The sequence below is a fragment of the Coenobita brevimanus genome, chromosome 12 (assembly GCF_032717465.1).
Source record: "Coenobita brevimanus isolate Jiangsu-jjx chromosome 12, ASM3271746v2, whole genome shotgun sequence".
Taxonomy (NCBI): Eukaryota; Metazoa; Arthropoda; class Malacostraca; order Decapoda; family Coenobitidae; genus Coenobita; species Coenobita brevimanus.
In genome coordinates this window covers 7,532,849-7,557,255 of record NC_136965.1, presented here as the reverse complement: position 1 = coordinate 7,557,255, position 24,407 = coordinate 7,532,849, and the positions used below count along the sequence as shown (strand labels likewise).

At 42.2% G+C, this 24,407-nt stretch overlaps 1 protein-coding gene across 1 annotated transcript in view; it reads left to right on the top strand.

Annotated features, from left to right (window-relative positions):
* The first annotated feature begins 489 nt into the window (after positions 1 to 489).
* LOC145413487 (tRNA (carboxymethyluridine(34)-5-O)-methyltransferase alkbh8) overlaps positions 490 to 24,407 on the top strand; it is a 386,005-nt gene continuing 362,087 nt past the window's right edge. The window contains exon 1 of the mRNA XM_080283187.1: positions 490 to 507. The gene's annotated coding sequence lies outside the window, so the exon portion shown is untranslated. The remainder of the gene's footprint in view (positions 508 to 24,407) is intronic.

Sequence of the window (24,407 nt, the reverse complement as noted above, 5' to 3'; positions counted from 1 at the left end):
ACGGTGGTGGATCTATGCATTCATTTTTTTTTTTTTTTTCTATATATCTTTTTCACGATATTCGATACAGGGAAGTTTGGAGCTCACGTGAAAGAATCTTGATTCTACGATTGACTACTGTAGACATGCAACCTTGGATCACTCTTTGGTTAGATATTCGCTGTCAGGATTGCATAATATAAATTGAAACTTGTACGATTTTGATATATAAGCGACCTGTCGTCAGCTGATCGACCATGTTTGTTTACCATAGCAATGTAATAGTGGTGATTTCGAACCTTCTTCGTTCGGGTCCAATACGCAGGGTTAGATGAAACACATTAGCTTACAAATTCACAGTATAATAGTGCCAGAACAATAGTATGTTTTTATAGGCTAGTCAAAGTTCCTTAGCTAATATAGTTTAACAAGGTAAACAAGAGTTTAATGGATTTATATTTAGAGCAGCCGAAGGTGAAGAGATCCGGTAAGGTACCACAAAGTCGGCTGGTGGGTGTTTGAGGACGGGTAAGGTTTGTAATTGTCTTTCATGTCGTATGTTGTTCAGTATTAGTTATATTACTCCTGTTTAGAATTTTATTGCTTAGCTAGTTATTTAATCGGCAGCTTTTTATATCAAAGCTGCTTAATATAGGACATATTCTTTGTTGCATTCATGGCACCATACCCTTTAATACAAAGAAATATGACGAAATCAATTCGGACGAAAGGTTATAAGTTCAGGTTCATTGGTACAATTGCTGTCTGTATTCAGGTACTTTATTAAACCATATTGGGTGGGATTGAAGGGGATGCTGTTGATCACTTTCACCAGTCCTTTGTTTTACTTGTGCAGAGAATGGATTTAAGTAGAATGTGTAAAATCACCATGGGCCCTATAATGGTCAGGCTTCACATCCTACAAGAATTAAGCATATGTATGTTGATTGTTTTGACAGATTTATCTCAGGATATATCATAGGTTCATTGTTACATTCTGTAAGCCCAGTGTTCGACTATGGTTTTCAAAAATTATTTTTGGGAGAATAAGGTGGAATAATCAAAAGAATAAGAGGAAACTGCAGTTTATGGGCATAGCCAAGAGTGTTTTAGTGTTAATAGTTTTTCCTTTATCTTTACTTTTCATTATTTAACCCCTACACCGCGGGCATGTTTACTGATGTTTTGCGTGTGCCGCGGGGTTATTCGGGCTCTGACAGACTCTCAGAAAATATTTGCCAAAAATCAGTTATTAGTCCTAGAATATTAAAATTATATATGCTTATGGCACATACCTTCAGCTTTCTCCTGGAATGTTTGTTGAGCCTTCGTCAGTTACCGTAGGACTTGTGGAGACCTCTGAAGTTGGGTAACGAAGTCTCCACTTTACACTTCCCGACAGCCCGTAATATGATTACCACAGCCAGATATTAACACTATAAACACTACTCTATGATTTTCAAGTAGTTTGGGATCCATACTCCAAAAAAAAAAAACACTGTGAAAGCAACGAAAATTATGAGCGCGTCTGACCGCCGCACTTGCGCAAGTTCGCTCTTGGTACTCTGTCATTATTATTCATAAAACCCCTCACACTTTATATTTCTATTACTATATAACACTTATATATATCTACAGTCTTTATCCATAAGTTTCCTTCAGTAGTATTAGTTTATTGTCACTGTAGGGATTCAATTTCTTTCAGTAAAATATGTAGCATTCACTTTCTCGTCCTGTATACTAGCATTGAGAGTGAATGTCACTTTCATCTTCACTCTCATAACTCATAGTATTCAGACATGCTAGAGTGAAACTTTCACTTTCATTACTTCTAGGGTATATACTCGTATTCTTATAATACTACTCATTTACATTTCTATTTACGTTCTCTATTTTATTTACGTTATTTACATTTCTATTTTATTTACACTGTGTTATGCACTGTCACTCGAAGTAACTTATAAAACTATTTTCCATTGTTCACGTATATTTACATTCATTACTTTCACTTGCTGTTTACACATTATTTACACATTATTTACAATTCCACTTGCACTGTTTTACTCAATAGAAAGATCGTAGTCACTCATTTATCAATTGTCAGCCCTTTACCTCTTTCCACACGAGGTTTAGTACGGGGTAAAGGTCACAGGGCCCTTTGCATGGGGGTGAAAAAGGCCCTGAAGTCAGCAAGAGGAACAGACGCCTACCTCCTCTTCGGAAGATGAGAGAGAACTGATAAGGGAGGGCCGGCCCGGGTAGAGGCCTACTTAGGGGATATTCAGTACTACCAACATAGCTCTTGAAACAGCTATGTATTTCACTGAAATGATTGGCAGGAAATCTAGACAATACATTATAAATTAGGTAGTTCCAGATGAATGTAAATATTATTTAGGCTTCTCCCTTCCCTCCTTATATGTATATTTATTACGAAAATAGATTATATGGCATATTTCAAGGGGAAAAAAACAGCGAAAATTAGCGAACAAGTGCACGTGAGGTGTTGTCAGGTGATAATTAACCAATTCCAGGTGTATGACACTCTCACTTACCTTATTTCTTTCCTGTATATATTATTTGGTATAAGAATAGGGCATAGGGCTTATTTCAATGGATGAAATCAGTGAAAAATTCCAGGGAAGATTTACTTAGCGTAGCACGGCCGGGCAGGCGAGAGGATAGGGTAATGGAGGGGGGGTAGGGAGGGGAGTCAAGAACGGGGAGAAGTGGCTAAATTGTCAACAATGGATGGGAGTACAGATGAGATTAGGAGTGCTGACTAGTGTTGGACATTGGCAGTACTGATAGATGATACAAGCCCCCACTTGGAAGCCCGGGTGAATTCAAAATAACACAGAATCACAAAAGTGACGCCCCGCGGTATGATCCCTTGCTCCCAAGCGTCACGAAAGTGACGCCCCGCGGTTAAGGGGTTAATGTAATGGGTGGTACTGAAGGTGGTGGCAACCAGCACCCACTCACTTGATGTAGTACTGGCAACTTCTTCCTTCACCTTTATATTCTTTTTTTCTCTATCCTCTTCTCTTCCTATATCTTTCATCCTTCCTGTTACTTTTTATTACTCTTCTTTTCTATTCAGGTGATATTACATTGAGTGACAAGCCTAATGGTTTCCTGTGAGCCAAGAAACCATTTATAATGCCAGGTGCAACCATATAACCAACCCCCACTTTTTCCCTACATGTCATCAAGTGGGTTGGCGAAGGGTTAATGCCCCTCCCTGTAAAATAACTAATTGAAAGTCAGATGGACACCCCTTATGGGATTATGTCATCTGGCTGTAGATAGACTGATTGTTTCCATTTGATGTTGTTTTTCCAATAAATTTCCACTTCCCATACTTTCAGACAAAGGAGCTTGTTGCATTGATGATAACAGAATCATACTGTAATCTACTAGAGAGCAGATTAGGTTAGATTAGGTATACGTTGGTACAGGGTGGCTTAAACTTTTTTGGCCCTGATACCCCCAAGCCGGCCTGATATCCCTTCTCTAATATTATTACGGTACCATACCCTTTCACTTTCAGTTTCCTTGAAGTAAAATGAGAATGGCTATGAACAAACAAATGAATCCTATGAATTTTTTTTCGTCAAAATAACATTCATCATCATCATCATCTGGACCTCCTTTCCCATCCTAGGGCAGGGTTAGGCATAGCAATGTCCAGACAGCCCAAATTTGCCCAATCCATTGGGCCATGCCTCCATTCACTCATCATTCAATCCCCCAGAATCCTGGCTCTATCGGATACGTCAAAAACATTCTCCACGTTCTGTAGCTTCACATAATCGTATTCGATAGAGTCAGTCCAGACGTATGTTAAAAAGGGGTGCCAAAATCCCTGATCATGCACTTCTCCTCACATCATTCATCCAGCCAGCTCGATCTCCTGTCAGTTCCCTAGCCTCACCAACAGTTCCCTAGCCTCACCAACTTCCAAACCTCTCTTCCTCACACGTTCATCCACCACATCTCTCCACCTTCTCCTTGGCCTACCTCACCTCCTCCCTCCTTTGAATTCGCTCAGATGTACCTTTTTCACCACTCTATTGTTATCCATTCTCTCCACATGACCATACCATCTCAGTATACTCTCTTTGATTCTCATGTCCACCGACTTCCTCACTCCGCATCTTTCATGAATGACATTATATCATATCCTATCCACCCTCTGTACTCCACATACATTCCTCAGCAGTCCCATCTCCACTACTCATACTCCTGACTTTTCATTTTCATGCCACACCATAGTCTCACATCCATAAGTTAAAGTTGGCACTAACAGTCCTTCATGTAAGCCTCGTGCAACTACAACACTCAAGCCTCTGTTTCTTATCAAGGCCTTCATTGCACCAGCTACTTTTCTTTCTTGTGTCACTCTACGTTCAACTTCTTTTGCGGATTTTCCTCTCTTTTCTATCACTGTACCCAGGTATTTGAACTCTCTCACCAATTCCAGTCTCTCTCCATTCACTGTTACATCGTACTGGGAGTCACCTCTCTCAGTAACCATCAGTTTACTCTTTTCTCCATTTACTCTCAAGGCACGACACTTACAGACATCAGCAAAACTCTGCACTAAGCTACCAAGTTCTTGTCCGATACTTGCAAGCAGTACTGCATCATCAGCATACAACAAATTTGAGATATCCCATTCATTACCAACACCATCCCTCTCTCCATTACTTGTGTTTTTACTTCTCTCATCACTCCATCCATATATATATTGAACAACCATGGGGACATCACACAACCTTGTCGCATGCCCACACTGATTGTGAACCATTCACTTAGATGCCCATTAACCCTTACACATGCTTCACTACCATCATAAAACTCTTGACGGCACCTAACAGCTCACCCTTTACACTGTACATGCGCAAAACTTTCCACAATCCTTCTGTGTGCACTTTGTTGTATGCTTTTTCCAAATCCATTAATGCCATAAACACTTTATGGTCCTTCTCACAAGCCTTCTCTACTATCTGTCTCACTGCAAATATTTGGTCCACACATCCTTTGCCACTCCTAAAGCCACCCTGTTCATCTCTCACTAGGACTTCTGATATCTCTTTTACTTTCTCTAAAATAATTCTTTCATATACTGTACCTTCCCTACCACACTCAATAAACTTATGCCACGATAATTCTTGCACTCACTTTGCTTACCGTACCTTTATTTTTGTTCAGGGGTACGGTCACGGCCCTCTTCCACTCTGCAGGCACAGTTTCACACATCGATGCCTTCTTTCATATCTGCAACAAGCACTTCATTCCACTCTCTCCATTACACTTAAGCATTTCTGTATACACCTCATCAACTCCAGCTGCTTTCCCATTTTTCAGCCGCTTCACAGCACTGTTCACCTGTGCGAGTGTCACGTCTCCTGCTACTGCATTCCTTCTCTGCACCCCCCCCAAACCAGTCATGTTTACAGCCGCTCTGTTCTCAATTCCTATTCATCAGACTTTCAAAATATTCTTTCCATCTGGTCCTTACTTTATCTCTGTGGGTTAATAATCTACCACCTACATCCATCACATCATCACATTTCTTTCCACTTTCACTTTACATTACCGCACCTCTTTCCAGAGTAACTTTCTATTTTCAGAGTAGTTCGCATTAATTTTTCTTCTTAGCTCCTCATTTACCTCTTCCTTCTTCCTCTTCACTAGTCTCCTTACATGCCTCTTGCTCTCAACATATTCAGTTCTTATTTCAACTGAACCCCTGTCCTGTAACCACTTTAGCCACTTCTTCCTCTTTTCCTCCACCGCTCTCTTTACCTCCTCATCCCACCTTGCCGTACCTTTCTTCTTTGTTGTCACTCTTGCCACACCACACGCCGCTTTAGCTTTCCTAAGTAGGCAATCCCTATATGTATTCCACAGGCTGTCCAGATCCATTTCATTCCAATTCAGTAATTCTAACTCCTCCTCTGCTTTGATCCTGTAATCATCTGCCATTTCTTTTATCCTTAGCTTCTCAACTTTCAGTCTTCCTCCCTGACTGCTCCTCTCTCTCCTGATCTATCTCACTCCTCTCAACTTGATCTTGCATACCACAGTCATATGATCTGACAGACCTCCACATCGTCCTCTCATGGCCCTGTATCAGCAACCATTCCCATCATCGACCTCTCTACGAGCACGTAATCAGTCAAGCGTCTTTCAACACAATCCTCATTCCCTCAATACCATGTATATTTATGTGCATCTCTTTGTTTGATATATGAGTTACAAATGCACAACCTCCTCTCCTGACACATATGCTTTAATCTCTTCCCATTATCATTTTCTTCTGGTACCGTACTCAATAACAACCCATTATGTCATCCTCAGGACCAGTGCCTACTGTTCCATTCATATCCCCCATTACAATCACTTTATAGTTCCTTGGCATTTCTCCCACCACTTCACCCAGCTCATCCCAAAACCTGTCTTTCTCTCTCTCGCTTCTGTCCTCACACGATGCAAATGCTACAATCACCGCCACTTTCACCTTCTCAGACTTGAACTTGACATACATACACCTCGAGCTGACACATTTGTAGTCTGTCATTCCACTCTGCCACACCTCATTCATCAACGTGAAGTTGTTCAGTTTTTCAGCATGCCTTTCTGGATACCCCCAGGAACCCATTTCAATACCCCCTGGGGGTATTGAGGCACAACTTTAAGAATGCCTGCCTTAGTAAGTGGTTAGAGTTAAATTTCAGCTTGGGGTAACTTTATCTACAATAATATTACAGCTGGTAAAATACGAGGACCGCTGTGCAGAGATTCTAGCTGTTCTCTTTCATTGTCATGTTTTCAAAGAATATGATTTTCTATCTACTTATCTGTAGCCAGAGGCCTTAATGCCATAAGGAGTGGTCACAAATGAACCGCCTCCATGTCACCGTCTCCCCTGCCATTACGCTACCCTCTGCACAACTCACCTCCTCCCCCCTCATAAACCTCTCCACTCCATCTCTCCAACTCATCTTCAGCTTCCTCTCCATCCCTCCACCTCATTCACATACACACTCCTCATTAGTCTCTCACTCTCCATCCTCTCTACATGGTCAAACCACCTGAATGTATTTCTCCTGATGCATTCTGTCACATCCACACCAAAACACTCTTTCATTTCCTCATTTCAGTCTGTCCCTCCATGTAGATCCATATGCTTCTCTCAAGTAACTCATTTCCACTGCTCTCACTCTTGTCTTGTGTCCTTCCAACAAGGTCCAAGCTTCGCTTCCAGATGTTAGAGTTGGTATCACAATACTGTCCTGTCATCGTTTCGTTTTCGTTTCGTTTTTAAAGGCTCCAACATGCTTGCATGTGTCGGCCTTGGTCACCTAATGGCGGCTCTCCATGCTGCACGATTCATTGCAGCCTCCCTGTTCAGTCCCTTAACCCTAAGGTCACACTTAATGACCTCGTCCCATGTCTTTCTCGGTCTACCCCTCATAACCCCACCCCCAATATTAACACTTCTCACCTTCCTCACCCAGCTATCATCCCCCATCCTCTCCACATGTCCAAACCACCTCAATCTACCTCTCCTCATCACAACACCAATACACTCCAGTCCCATCCTACCTCTCAACTCTTCCATTGTAAACCCAGCCCCTCCAGGCCTTGGACGCAGGGACGCACTGCACATCCACCTAATCATTGTCATTTCTGTACGTCTGAGCCGGCGAATGTCTTCCTCCTTCACTGCCCAGGTCTCACTGCCATACAGCATTACACTCCTAACACACGCTGCATACAAAGACCCCTTAGCACGTAGGGAGAGCCCCTCAATGTCAGGAGAGGCAAGAGCTCCCTGAACTTCTTCCAACCACTTCTCACCCTAGCCACAGAGCTAGCTCCAGCCCCACCTCCAGCACACAACATGTCTCCTAAATAACAAAACTCTTCCACACACTCAAGAGATTCACCAGCAAGTTCAATTCTTTCACGTCTGACGATCTCCACCTGCTCACCCGGCACGCCGTACACATAAAATCAGCATTATCTCGCAGTCTACCTCTGATACCACTACATCTCTTATGCACCCATTTATCACACACACCGCACAAGATGGAATTACTTCCCACGCCCTTGTGGCAAACTGCACATGGCCACTCTCCCTCGTCTTTGACAGTACCGCCACCAACCCTAGATATCATCACTTTTGTTTTATCTGCATTTACCCTTAAACCCTTTTGCCCCATACCATCTCTCCACTTCCTAAACCTTTCCTCCGCCTCCCTTTCATTCTCTGCAATCAACACCAAATCATCAGCATACAACAACTCCCAGGGAGTCCGTTTCTAAAGTCACGTGAAAGGGCTTCAAGTACCATGATAAACAACATGGGACTCAAGACTGACCCCTGATGCACACCAACATTCACGGAAAACTCATCACTCAAATCTCCATTCACTCTCACCTGGGTGTGAGCACCCACATACATGGCCATAACCACCCTAACCAGCCACTCCTCCAAGCCAAGCTTTCTCATTGCCCACTTCACCACCTCTCTAGGGACTCTGTCAAAGGCCTTTTCCAAATCAACAAAAACAAAATAAAGATCCCTTCTCCTACCAATATATTTTTCCTGAAGCTGTCGAACAATGAATATGGCATCAGTGGTCCCCCTACCTGGCATAAACCCAAACTGCATCTCATCAATATTCACTCTTTCTCTAATCATACCTTCTAAAACTCTCTCCATTACCTTCATTATCTGATCTAAAAGCTTTATACCTCTATAATTCCCTCTTTCCAGGGCATCACCCTTCCCTTTATACACATTTACAATTACACTCTTCAGCCAATCATCTGGGACAACACACTCATAAATAATCCTATTTATCAGGTCAGTGACTAAACTCACCCCTATATCGCCTGAGGCCTTCAACATTTCGGCAGTCAACCCAGACACACCTGCTGCCTTCCCCACCCTCATCCTGCCTATTGCCTCACTCACAGTAGCAGTATCAATCAAAGGCCAAGGGCCAGACACTGGATCTGCTGGCTCCAAACCTTCCCTGTCCCAGTCAAACTCCTCATTCAACAACCGGTTATAATGCTCTCTCCATGCATCTTTAATATCCTCACTGTTCATCACTACCCTTCCTTCATCATTCTTCACACACTGCTCACCTATGATATCCCGATTATCCCTCTTCACCTGACCTGCCACCCTAAATATATTTTTCCTTTCCCCATGATTTAGGTTATCAAGTAATTGTCTCTGTGACTCAGACTTTGCCCTGTATACCTCTCTCCTAGCCCTACGCTTGGCAGCCAAATATTCCTCTTTGCTACCACCCTTCTTCCATTCCCGGAAAAGCCTTCTTTTCTCCTTAATTGCAGCTTCTACACCCTCATCCCACCACCAAGTTACTTTATGTCTTGGTGGTCCTCTTGTCCAGCCGCATGTTACATCAGTAACTCTCAAGAAATTGTTCTTGATGGCTCTGTACTGTTCATTAACGCCTCTGTCTACAGCTCCCTGTTCAGCCACCACTCTCCTCAACTCGCTATAGAAGGCATCCCTTACTACTTGGTTTTTCAGCTTCCATATTTTCCTCCTAGGTACATAAGTCCTCTTTTTCATCATTTGTTCTTTAAGCACCATATCACAAATCAATAGTTTGTGCTGCTGCACACACTCCTCACTTCCTATAACTTTAACATCCCTCACTAACCTCCTATCAGCCCTCCTAACCAGAAAATAATCTATCTGACTGCTATTTCCCCCAGACTCATACGTAATTAACCTACTGTCTCTTTTCCTAAAATATGTGTTGCACACAATCATGTCCGTTGCCTCCCCAAACTCGAGTATCCTTTCCCCTTCTGCATTCCTTAGACCATATGCACATCCCCCATGCACTCCTTCATAACCTTGGGCTGCTTCACCTACATGACCATTTAAGTCCCCTCCCAAAATCACTATCTCATCATCCCGCATACCACCCACTACACGTATTAAATCATCCCAAAATCTATCTTTCTCTGATTCATCCAATCCTGCCTGTGGAGCATATGCCGATATAATCACAGCTATCTTTCTTCCCAACAGAATTTTCACAACCAATATCCTATCGCTTACTCTCAAAACATTCATAACATATTCCACCCATTTCTCCGCAACCATCACACCAACACCTCCATATCCGTCTGTCCTCCCCTGCCAAAACAACTTATAGCAACAGTCCTTCCCAACAATCTTTCTGGCTGATCCACCCTTGTACCGGACTTCCTGCAAACACGCCACGTCCACCCACCTCCTACTGAATGCCTCAACGACTTCCCCTGCTCTTCCCCTCAAACTTCCCACATTCCATGAACCCACCCTCATCCCCATGGGTGATTTACTGTCCTCAGGCTTGCTTTGAAACCTTTTTTGTTTTGTCATCTTCAGTATTAATAAATGGGGACAGACACAGCACAGGTCCCACTCACCGCACAATCCCAGGTCCAGGCAATGGATCTGGGACCCCTAGCCCACCAGCTTACCAGTGGCTGTGGTAGTGGCCTCGGGGCACCCTGCCAGGACAGCTGCAGGGACACCCTCCAAGCGCGTCTTGGCACTGCAACTATCCCGCCATTATACACCCACTGATAGGGCAGCCTCCTGGGACGCTACTCCCAGGTTCGGGCCCTCTCTATTGGGCGGAAGCGGCAGCCTGGGAACCGCAATGCCCTGTACCCTCTAGCACAGGCCCGAGCCCCATCTCGCCCTGGACCCATGATCTATGCCGGCGGAACCCCCGCCACGCCTCCCCCCAGAAGTCCGCCACTAGGTAGCGGGGGCAAAGTTTTCTGGCCGCATGCCCTTGCTGGCGCCAACCCCTGTAACGTAGTGGGATACGTTGTGTGAAATGTAAAGTGCATGTGGTGTAGTGCATAGATAGTTAGAGGAAATGTTTGGGAGAGTATGCTGGTCTACTCTCCATGTTACTGTCACACTGAAAAGGTCAGCAAAGGGGGATGGTTAGATAGCTAGTGAAACAGGAGCTCCAGCTCTCCCTATCACCACCATTCCCATTCCCCTCGGGAGTACTACCCTGTTCGGCCCGTGCTACGGCCTCCTCACGTCCTTGCTCACTTCCCTTTTCATGGCACTGCTTTCAAAGAACCAGCAACCCTTCTTCCCTGCTGTACCCTTTCATGCACTTTATCCTTTAAACTTCCATCCCTTTTCATCACACTCCCCAAGTACTTAAATGCACCCACGTTTTCCATTTCCTCACCATCTATCCTCACTGTGCATTCAGTGACTTCATTTCTCACGAAGACCACAACTTTACTCTTCCGTACATTCACCTTCAGCTTCCATTTCTTACACACATTCCCAATTCATTCACTAAGCCTTGCAGTTCCCCTTCATCTTCACTTAATGATACAGTGTCATCTGCAAACTACAGAACAGGAAGTTTCCAAATGCTACCCCCTCTCATTAGGGCCACTCCAGTATACACTGCACTACCTTGTATCTCTTATAACTTCATCCATATACAGTTTGAACAACCATGGAGACATGACACAACCCTGTTTCAATCCAACATTCAGATAGAGAAAATCACAATTCACCATCCACACACACTGCAGGCCTAGTGCCCTCACAGCATTCAGCTGCTTCCCATTGACTCAATATATTCTTAATATTTTCCACATTCCTTGTTTATCTATGAAGGCTGCATACAGCTTCTTTCCCTTCTCTAGAAACTTTTTCACCAAATGCCTTAGGATGAATATCTGGTCTATACAACCTCTTCCCTTTCTGAAACCTCCTTGTCCTTCACCAACTAATTCCTCTTTCATTTCCCTGAGTGTCAGTAAATATCCTACCGTATACTTTTCCTATTACTCTAAGAACACAAGTTCCTGTATGATTATCACACACTTCTTTTTCCCTTCTTTCTTTGTACAGGGGAATAATTACGGTATAACTGAACTTTAATCCTTCAGGACTCTGCCCTCCTCTAAGGCCAAGCTGCACATCTTTCACATCCATTGTAATAATATCTCTTGCCTGTGCTTCAGCATTTCACCACACACTCCATCAAATCCTGGGGCTTTCCCCATTTCAACTTTCTTCATTGCATTCACTACTTCCACCCTATGGATCTCTCTCTCCCTTCTCATTTCCCACCTTATACTCGCATTACTTTCATTCTCTGTGTTTAACAGCTCCTTAGAGTGTTCTTTCCATCTGCTCACTTTTTCTCCCTTCACCACTATCAGTTTACTGTACGATTTTATCTTTCACTTCTCTGCTACCTTCTTTGTCACCTTAACTCTCTTTGCCTCCTTCCAGAACATTTTGTTACATTCCCTCCACTTAACACTCAAATTCCTTCCAAACTCCTCATCCATTCTCTTCATACTCTCTAATACTAATCTTTTCACCTCTCTCTTCTTCTTCTTAACATACAACACTCTATTCCATCTCGCAACTTCCTCCATGCCTCTGCGTCCCATCCACTCACTATATACTTTCTTCTTTTGCACCACTGCTGGTCTCACCTCCTCATTCCACCATGCTGTTTCTTGCACCCCGTTTCATCTTTACTTCACCCCATACACCACCTCACATGCTGCACAGATTTCTTCTTTGAGCACCTTGCACACTCCCTCCATCTCTCCTCTCCCATCTGTTCAAAATCCTTTTTGCCCAATCACTCCTCCACTTCTCTCTTATATTCTGCCTTGTTTCCATCCTCTTTCAACCCCTTTTGTATGGACTGCTTCCTCCTGCCCTTCTCTCTTTCTTTTTATCCATACTTCACCACCCTTCCTTCTTATCACTCGCTTCTGTACGGCCTGTGGACCCTCCAAAGAAATGTCGCCTGTGGCACTTTGGAGCTGCGGATTGGGAGGCCCTCAGGCAGTACTTCTTTGATTTTCCCTGGATTGATTATTGCTTCTGTGGCTGGGAGCCATCTGAGTGTGGTGCCTTGCTCATTACGGAGGTTATTCTCTTGGGCATGGAAGCATACATTCCTTTCTCATATCTTTTGACTAGTGCAAGAAAGCCTTGGTTTAATCACGCTTGCTCTAATGCTGTCCGCAACAAGGAGAGGGCCTATAAAAGGTACGGGAACCAACCCACCCCTGACTCACATCTTTTATACTTTTCTGCCCGGAATCGTGCTAAGTCTGTTCTTCACTCTGCTAAAAATGATTTCATCTGTACTAAATGCTCTCAACTCTCCAACTTGAATTCTTCCTGCTGCTTCTGGCACCTTCCCAAAAACCTTTCTAACAACTTTACCTCATCATCCTTCCCTCCTCTTTTCTACTCTGATGGCTCTGTAGCTATTTCTTTTTGTGTGTGTGTGTGTGTGTGTGTGTGTGTGTGTGTGTGTGACCGGCTCTGGGCATAGGCTTCACAGCCTGCTTTCAAGGCCCAGTAGTCTTCCTACCTACCGTACACCTCTACATGTCACTACTGATAAAAGATCTCTTCGCACAGACTTTCTCCTCCAATTCCACCTTAGATGATTCTGATGCTGTTCCTCCATCACTTCCCCCCTCTGACTTCCTCATGGCTGACATTAAAATTTCTTCAGCTGATGTATTTTCTGTCATCACAGGCCTCAATACTAATAAGGCATATGGGCCTGATGGAGTCCCTCCTGCTTACACCATGCCTAGGCAAACTCTTTTGCCTTTGGCTGTCAACTTGTACCTTTCCTTCTTGTGGAAGTTTGCTTTCATTCAGCCAGTCCCAAAGAAGGGTGACCATTCCCAACCCTCTAATTATCGTCCAATTGCTTTAACATCGTGTATCTCAAAAGTTTTCGAGTCAATTCTTAATAGAAAAATTTTAAAGCATCTTTCCTATCACGACCTTCTTCTGATCATCAGTATGGGTTCCGTCAGGGACGCTTCACTGGCGATCTTCCCACCTACCTTTCAGACTCCTGGTCATCCTCCTTTCGGGACTTTGGCGAAAGCTTTGCCATTGCACTTGACATCTCAAAGCCTTTCGATGGAGTTTGGCATAAATCTTTAATTTCCAAACTGCCCTCTTACGGTTTCTATCCTTCTATCTGTGCTTTCATCTCTAGCTTCCTTTCTGGTCATTCTATAGCCACTGTTGTAGACAGCCATCGTTCTTCTCCTAGATCTATGAACAGTGGTGTTCCTCAGGGCTCTATCCTATCACCAACTCTCTTCCTTTTATTCATCAATGACCCTCTAAGCTGTACATCTAACCCTATCCACTCATACACTGATGACTCCACCCTTCACCTTTCCATTCGGTTCCTACAATGTCCATCTCAGCAGTTACTTCAGCAAACAAGGGATGAGGCTATGGCACACCTGTCTGACTTGGCTCGTTTCTCTGACTGGGGTAAAAATAATCTGGTTGTTTTTAATGCATCAAAGACTCAGTTTTTACACCTATTAACCCGACAAAATCTTCCACAGGTATACGCACTAATGTTTAATAATATTCAACTTAATCCTGCATCATCCTTGAACTTGCTTGGGGTGTCATTTACTCGGGACTTGTCTTGGATCACATTACATCTCTTGTAAAATCTGCTTCCAAGAGATTAGGTGTGCTAAGCCGACTCCGTTCCTTCTTTACCCCTGCACAATTGTTGACTCTATACAGGGTTTTTATAAGCCCCTGTGTGGAGTACAACTCATGTGTGGGGAGGCTCCCCACATACAGCTCTTCTCAATAGGTTGGAGTCAAAGGCTTTTCATCCCATTAACTCTCCTCCTCTTACTGACTTCCTTCAACCTCTGTCTTTTCGCTGCACTGTTGCATCTTTATCTCTTTTCTATCGCTACTTCAATGGTCACTGCTCCTCTGAACTGTCTGCATGCATTCCTCCACCTCCACAACGGGTGCTACGCACCTGTCTAGCAGCAAACTCTCATCCCTTTTCTGTCCAACTCTCTAATGCAAGAGTTAACCGTTACTCCCAGTCCTTCATTTATGCGACAGGTCAACTCTGGAACTGTCTCCCTTTGTCTGTATTTCCTACTTCCTATGATCTCCAATCTTTCAAACACAGTGTGTCCAGGCATCTCGAAATGGACGGATCTTGAATTTGGCTCTCTCTTGTATTTTGTTTTTTCTTGGAAGGAACAATTTTGTGGGCCTGCAGCATTTGGTTCCTTCTTTCTCAGGTCAAAGAAAAAAAAAAAGTAGGGCTGTGGATCATTTTGTGCCAAAAGAGAGTATTGACTGTCACCAACCCCCTCCCTGCATAGATGTCCACTAGAGCTCTACCATTCTCATCCACTTCTGCAGGCACACCCCACTTACCAGCTTCTCCATCATCCTTCACATTTCCTACTTTTCCAATGAAAAACACTCTTGCACTCCTTTCAAACTTTTCCGTGGATGCTTCTATGTTTACCCAGAACTCTTCTTTCACACTGCCCACACGGTCTTATGCACACACAATCGCCCAAGCTTGTTTTCCTACTTTTAATCTTTTGCACACAACATTTGAACCAACTGATCCATACGGTCTAAAATTCTCCTTCCATCTCTTGCACATAGCAATATATACATCCTCTTGTGCCCTCTTATTCTCACCAACTCTGTCACATATACCCAATAAATATTCCCACTCTCTCGTACCGTCACATCGCCATTTGGCCTCAGTCATCCACATATGTCCACTTTTGCATCCTTAGGCACCTGGACAATCCTTCTCCCTTTCACCTCATCATTAGTACCTCTCACATTCCACACTGAAGTCCACACCATGTCCTTTGTCCAGTCCTTGGTCATCACCTGTGGGTCAGTCCTGGTCTGAGATGCAGTAAGACCTCACTATAACGGACTAATTAGGGCCCAAACCATTCCAAAAAATGCGAAATTCTGATAAAAAGCAACATCCGGACTTCCCCCTGCTAATCCAGACTTTTTCCAAAATATCAGACATTAGTCCGGATTGCATGAACGGTTATTAAACTGTTTTGGCTACCACTGCTGTACTGTACTGTTATAACTTCACTATATTAATCTAATGGTGTAATAATACTGTACTGTACACTGAAAAACATGTCTTTTATTTACCTTATTGTGGTGAACATAGCTGAAATGGTCAGGCCGTCCAGGCTGCTTCTGGCTTTATCGGACTTTTTCCAATACTGTATATAGGAATTTAGTCCAGTAGCTCCAAGAGTCCGATAAAAGCGAATTCCAGACTATTGAAGTACGTTATATCGAGGTTTTACTGTATTTTGTTTGTCTTTATAGTTAATTGTTTTGCAGGGAGGGCTCAATAATCCTTCACCAACCCACTTGTCGACACATAGGGAACATGTATTGGTTGGTTATGAGATTACCACCCAGTGTATTAAATGATTTCCTGACTTGCAGGAAATCATTTGGCTTATCACTCAATGTAGAGTCACCATGGAGTAGAGTAGCACCACAATGAGTGAGTGGATGATGGGTGCCCCTACTGACTACAAATAATAATTTTAGTGCTGTGTGCTACAGATAGTTGTTGGTTCATAGAAAGCAATAATAAGAAATAAGGAAGTAAGCATGGATATAAAAAGTCACTACATGATAATGTTGTGATCCCCACTCCAGTGTATGGATGCAAAACTTGGACCTTGTTGGAAGGACACAAGTCAAGAATGAGAGCAGTGGAAATGAGTTATTTGAGAGGAGCATGAGAAGTTACATGGAGAGACAGACTGGCAAATGAGGAAGTGAAAGATCATTGTGGAGTGGAAGTGGATGTGATAAAAAGTGTTAGGAGAAATACACTGAGGTGGTTTGGCCATGTGGAGAGGATGGAAAATGAGAGTCTAATGACGAGAGTGTATGTGAGAGAGGTGGAGGAGGGGAGTGGGAGGGGGAGACTGAGGATGAAATGGAGGGATTGAATAGAGAGTTATATGAGAGAGGAGGGTGTAAGTTGGGGGCCGGGCAGAGAAATGACAGGGGACCGAGCGGCATGGAGACGATTTGTTTGTGGCCACTTGTTTCGAGATCAAGGCATCGGCAATAGATAGATAAATAGATAGTTATTAGTTCATTTTGGAAATAAAAAAGAGAACAGACAAAAATCCAGTATACCTATTATGGAATATTAAATACAGCCACTCGAGTAATCCTTAAGGAAACGTTATGACCATCTCTTAAATATTAACAAAAATTTTCACCTACCTTTAAATTGATTTAGTGATTTGTAATTGATTTTTAGTGGTAGGTGGTGGTGACCATCATCCACTCACTTGATGTAGTACTGCCTACTTATTCCTTAGCCTTTATCTTTTTTTTTTTTTTCTCCAATCTTGCTTGTCACTTCTTATTGCTTTTCCTTCCTTTACAGGTGGCTTTACATTGAGTGACAAGCCAAATGGTTTCCTGTAAGCCAAGAAACCATTTACAGTGCTGGGTGGTAATCATATAACCAAACCATACGTGCTTCCTACGTGTCAACAAGTGGGATGGTGGAGGGTTAGTGCCCCTCCCCGTAAAACAAATAACTCATAGTCAGTGGCCTCTCTTTATGGGATTATAGCGTCTGGCAATCGATAGATAGATAGATTTTGTAAAGGTATATAAAAGTTTTTTTTCGCGTATTGAAGAGGATCCATCTGTACACAAGGAAATATTGATTACATAAGGGATAAGTTAGGTGAGGTTAGGATAAGTACTGTATGGTATAGTTAGTTGAGTATAAAATTGGTTAGTTTAGATTAGGATAAATAAGGTTAGGCTAAGTTATGAAAATTTAGGTTAGGTTTGGATAAACAGACACTGATGAGGGCAATTTCCTTCAAAAATGGCATTCTGTGATGGTGTCTGTCATACTTCAGGGCTGTTATGGATTCTAAACAAACACCACTTTTTTAATGCTTATCTTAGCCGTCCACCCATGTTTCATCACGTTATGACATTTTTCAAAAAGTTTTCATCAATATTCAAGTAATTAAACAGCTCCTGACTAACTGTGACACGGTTCTGTTTTTGACCATCTGTCAGCAGACATGGCACAGAGTTTGCAACAACACGATGCATCTTCAGTTTTTCGGTTAAAATCGTATGGCACGTACTTTTACAGATGCCTACTTTGGAAACTTCATGTACAGTCAGGCGACAATTTTCATAGATCATAGGATGCACTTACTCAACATGATTGTCATTTCTTGATGTGGAAGGCTGTCCAGATTTGGGATAATCTTTGGTTGATGTTCTTCCAGATTTGAACTGTTTAAACCAGTTGTGATGTTGCGTACAACTCACAGTTCTCCCTATAAACCTGTTGCAACATTTGATAAGTTTCCATAAATGTTTTTCCCACTTTGAATCAGAATTTCACACAAACATTTTGCATTTCAAATTCATTCATTGTTCAGCCTCCACGAAATCACCAGGTGCACAAACACACGTTCACTCAGGCGCATGTACCTCGATGACAAAGTGACATGGGATGATGCAGCTAGTGTTGGACTTAAGCACAAAGTCACCGCTATACATCATTCCTTTCACAATCACGCTAAGCTGGATAGTTGGTGCACTGTTTAAAATGTTCAAGACCTTGTAGTTAAATGTTCTGCTCACCAAAGTTAATGAGGTCTCAAAAAGTCGACAGAGATCTTTGCCCTTGCATAACTTAACTTTTGCATGCAGCCATCGTTGCAAGGGGTCCAGTGAAGTATATTGCAACCTATTTTCTCCATACTTGTGTAACACTTCCCTTCATCCTTTAACTTTTTAGTAGGCTAACAGCTGTTCTTTTCTTGTCCCTCATTCTCTTTACCCCTTAACCGCGGGGCGTCACTTTCATGACGCTCTGGTGCAATGAATCATACCGCGGGGCGTCACTTTTGCGATTCTGTGTTATTTTGAATTCGCCTGGACTTTGAAATGGTCACTTGTATCATCTGTCAGTACTGCCAGTGTCTAACAATAGTCTGTGCTGCTATTATCATCTGTTCTCCCATCCACTTTTGACAATTTAGCCTTTTCTCCCCATTCTTGACTCCCCTCCCTACCTCCCCTCCATTACCCTCTCCTCCCGCCTGCCCCAGCTGTGCAGCGCTAGGCAAATCTTGCCCGGATTTTTCCACTCATTTCATCCATTGGAATGAGTCCTATGCCTTATTCTCATACAAAATAATATATATAAAAAAGGAAAAAGGTAATTGATAGTGCCATGCACCTGGAATTGGCTAATTATCACCTGGCAACACCCCATGTGCACTCGTTCACTAATTTTCCCTGTTTATTTCTCCTTGAAATATGCTGTATGACCTGTTCTCGTAATAAAAATATATATAAGAAAGGAAGGGAGAAGCCTAAGTGATATTTACATTCACCTGGAACTACCTAATTTATTATGTATTATATAGATTTCCTGCCAATCATTTCATAGCGTATATAGTAGCAGCTGTCACCACGCTGATGTTGGCAACCCTTCACTGCCCCTAGACCCCAACATTCAGTTTACTCTTGTCTTTCAAGGTGAAAGCACGTCGGATTTGCGCCTGTCCAATTCTGCTACTTTTTAGCCCCATGCAAATGGCCCTGTGACCTCTACCCCTACTAAAGCTCGTGTGGGAATGGGTAAAGCTAATTTATCAATGATAATGATGGACAGTGACTACGATCTTTCTGATCTCTAAAACAGTGCAAGTGAAAATGTAAATTATGTGTAAACAGCAAGTGAAAGCAATGAATGTAAATATAACTGAACAGTGGAAAATAGTTTTATAAGTTACTGCAAGTGACAGTGCATAAAAGTGTAAGTAAAATAGAAATGTAAATAATGTAAATAAAATAGAGAATGTAAATAGAAATGTAAATAAGTAGTAATATAAGAATACGAGTATATATACTAGGAGTAATGAAAGTGAAAGTGAAAGTAATGAAAATGAAAGTGACAGCTTCGCTCTCTATGCTGGTATACACGAGAAAGTGAATGCCTGGAGTGAAAATAAACTACTAGTACTGAAAGAAACTTATAGATAAATATTGTAAAGTAGTAATATAAGAATACGAATATATATACTAGGAGTAATGAAAGTAAAAGTAATGAAATGAAAGTGACAGCTTCGCTCTCTACGCTAGTATACACGAGAAAGTGAATGCCTGGAGTGAAAATAAACTACTAGTACTGAAAGAAACTTACCGGTATAGATAGATATTGTAAAGTACAGTAGTAATATAAGAATACGAGTATATAGTATATTAGGAGTAATGAAAGTGAAAGTAATGAAAATGAAAGTGACAGCTTCGCTCTCTATGCTAGTATACACGCTATGCTAGTATACACGAGAAAGTGAATGCCTTGAGTAAAAATAAACTACTAGTACTGAAAGAAACCTATAGATGAATATTGTATATACAAATAAGTGTAATAAAGCACTAGGAATATAAAGTGTGAGTGTGTTTATAAATAATAAATGACAGCTCCGCCTCAGAATACCAGTGGGGAACCATCATGGGAGGAACGCTTGTGTGTGCTCGTAATTTACATTGCATTCACCGTTTTTTTTTTTTTTTTTTTTTTAATATGGATTCCAAACTACTTGAAATTCATAGAATAGAGTTTGTAGTTATAATATCAGGCAGTGGTAACCATATTACGGGGTGTTGGGAAGTGTAAAGTGGAGACTTCGTTACCTAACTTCAAAGGTCTCCACAAGTCCTACGGTAGTCAACGAAGGCTCAACAAATATCCCAAGAGAAAGCTGAAGGTACGTGCCATAGGCATATATAATTATAATTTTCTAGGACTAATAACTGATTTTTGTCAAATATTTTTAAAAAGTCAGTCGGAGCCCGAATATCCCCGCGTGAGGTGATCGGACCGCCTCCGACATGCCTGCGCTTAAGGGGTTAAGGGAAAGTGTAAGCTCTTCCCCTAAATGTATAAGTTTCAGATGATGACATGTAACAATGCAGCAAAGAAATTAAATGAAGCAATACTGTATATTGTAGAAGCATAGTACAAACAGCATGGGCAAAGGGAGAAACTGAGGGAGTGGAAGGTGTCTTGTAAGCCCTAATTGCCTCAGAACTGATTAGATGATGTCATGACCTCTTGCATTTGCCCATCAGACCAGTGTTCAATGGATTTATCATTGTTGAAAGGAGGCTTGTCATGGTGTTCAAAAGGGGGATTATGGTCAGAGCGTTGATTTTGCAACATCTTTCTGACTAGTTGTATACAAGTTGTTTCCAGTGCCAATAATGGTGAACTGTCAAGTGCATGGGGCTATGGAAAGCTCAGACTATCGGTGGAAAAAGAAACAGCTTTGGCATAAATGGTTGATTCATCTTTGTGGAAGAGAGCTCCTCATGTTTGAGTTGGAGGTGTGCTATACTGTTTGTTGTTTTGAGTCTTACAGGGACTTAAAAAGTCTTGGGGGTTAAGTACTAACCCAATATTCTTCAGGAAAATTTAAATGCTTATCTAGAGGTAATGTAGTTGTAACTTTTTCCTACATGCTCAGTCTGTGTGGAACAGATAATCAAGATGGTACTGGGTAGATATTACTTGTTGGTATGATACTAGGTTGACAAAAAGGGTAAAAGTGTGATAATAAAAACTTCCCACACTGTGTGGGAAGTTTCTTGTTTTTATCATTATTATTATGATTTGTATTTCATATAAAATTATAATATTTCAAAGGCTATTTGGTCTAGAGCCTTCAAACTTGGCAAACTTAGTCTGACAGATGTCTGCTTATTTTGGCTAAATATGGTGGCAATCCATCAGCTGGATGTCTGGGTATTAGGCTATCTGGAACTTAAAAGAATGAGTCAGCCATGCTATCTCAAGAACCACTAAAGCTAGGGAGCTGAAATTTTGATACAATATAGCCTCAAGCTGGGCACATGCCGGAAGGGAGTATGGTTCCAAGTGGTTGATTATTCTCTGAGATCATCTTGGGTCAAAAATTGGGACTTCTCCAGATATTCTGGATATTACCTAATTTTCTAAGAAGGATTAAAGCTAGAGCCACCAAACTTGGTGGACTTATTGACTGTGATAACCGAAGGTGACATGCACAAGATCAGTGACCTTGACCATGCCTGGGGTAAAAAATTGGGACTTTTAGGGATATTTCAGAAGTGATTATGGATATTCCCGATGCTGCTTAATTTTCCATGAAGGATCAAAGTACAGCCGCCAAATTTGGATGACTTATAGACTGTGATGACCTAAGGGGACATGCACAAGCTCAGTTACCTTGACGTCAAGGTTCTATTTTAACTTGGCTTCTACACTAGTAGGCAGTTGCTGTGGGAAGGTTTTCTTTATCAAAATTTTTCTTTGACATTTTACAGTGTTCTTGTTTGTATTACATTTGTCAGATGATGCAATTTAGATATAGTACAAGTGCTTGTGGGCCCTTCGGGCCCTTCGCACTTGCTGTTGCGGAGGGCTCTCGCTTTTATGTGCTGTTCTAGTGTAACGTTGTCGCTTGGATTTTTTGCAGCTAACCAAGTGATCGTGTTATTTGCAGCTTCGGCAATGGAACCCAGTTTATCTTAGTTCTACCTCTGAGTAAAAAATTCTACAGAGATATTATGCCGGGCTTCGGGAGTAGCGTTTTTTGGTCAAAATGTGATCGCTCATTAAATAAAGTAAAAGTTTTTCAATCGTGATGGGACCAAGTTTTTTCACATCAGCGAATTTTTTGTGATTTATGTGCCAATATTGGTGCGATTTGAATGTGTAGTTTCGGCTGCCCAAAATACACACACACACACACACACACACACACACACACACACACACACACACACACACACACACATGCCTACTGCTATAGTATATTAGATGAGATACTGTACTGGTATTCTAGTTGTTGAGAGATAAGAGACCTAGTGGACTATAAACAGAATATTCAACACCATGGGGTAGATCACTGAGGAAATTAACATTGTGACCCTTGTTGGTTTGATAGGGTTGGTATGCTTGCAGGGCATATAAATGCCACTACTGTTTATTACTTCATTAGGTTAAAATGTGGTGAATGTAATATCCATGAACACATATTATGTGTTACATCACAGTTGTGCCTAAGCAGTGTAAGTGTATAGTTTGTTTTGTGTCATTTATACGAGGTTTGTTCAAGAAAGTATCTAACCATAGGCCCTAAAAAAATAAATATCTAACCTGTTGAGCTAGGACACTAATCCACCCCTCAAAGTAGGGTCCATCTGACTTGACACACACAGCCCAGCATTCTTTCCACTGCCTGAAACATTTTTCAAAGTCGGTTTTCAGTACCTCCTGTAGGTGCTTCATTGCATTCATCATAATCTCATCTCTTGTCTCAAATTGGGAACCCTTCAGCAGAATTTTCAGCTTGGAGAATAACCAAAAGCCACACGGAGCCATGTCAGGTGAGTAGGGAGCCTGCCAGTCGTGTGGGATATTGTGCTTAACCAAAAATTCCAGAATCAGTTGAGAAGAATGGGCAGGAACGTTGTCATGGTGCAGCTTCCAACCTGCCGCTTTCTGATGGTCTGGTATCTTCCTCCAAACTGTGTATTGAAGACAACGAATAATGTCCGGGTAGTAATGTTTGTTGACAGTCTGACCTGGTGCATATTCGTGATGCACAGCACCTAAGTAGTCAAAAATATATATATATATATATATATATATATATATATATATCAACATGTATTTCTCCTTGCTGCAAAAGTGGCAGGTTAGAAGCTGCACCATGACAATGGCCTTGTTCATCCTTCTCAACTGATTCTGGAATTTTTGGCTAAACACAACATCCTGCAGGTTCAGCAGGCTCTACTCACCAGACATGGTTCTGTGCGACTTGTGGTTATTCCGCAAGCTCAAAACTTTGTTGAAGGGTTCCCGATATGAGATGAGAGAAGAGATCATGACAGATGTGAAGAAACACCTGCAGGAGGTAACGAAAACTAACTTTGAAAAATAAATGCTGGGCTAAGTGTGTCAAGTCAAAAGGGGCCAACTTTGAGGGGGGGGGGGAATTACTGTCCTAGCTCAATAGGTTAGCTATTTATTTTTTTAGACCCTAAGGTCAGGTACTTTCTGAACAGACCTCATAAAGACTCCAGCATGCTTGCATGCATTGGTCTTGGTCACTTAATGCCAATTCTCCATGCTGCTGAATCTCTGGCATCCTCGCTGTTCAGTCCCTTATCCCTGAGGTCACACTCTGTGACCTCGTCCCTGGTCTTTATCAGTCTGCCTTATGCACCCCTACCCCAAGTGTTCACATTATTCACTCTTTGCACCCAATTGTCATCCCCCATCCTCTCCACATGCCCGAACCATCCCAATCTACCCCTCATCACAACACCAATACACTCCATTCCCAGCCTTCCTCTCAACTCTTCCATCACAAGCCTAGCCCCAACACACCTCCCATTCAAGGACACACTGTACATCCACCTGATCACTGTC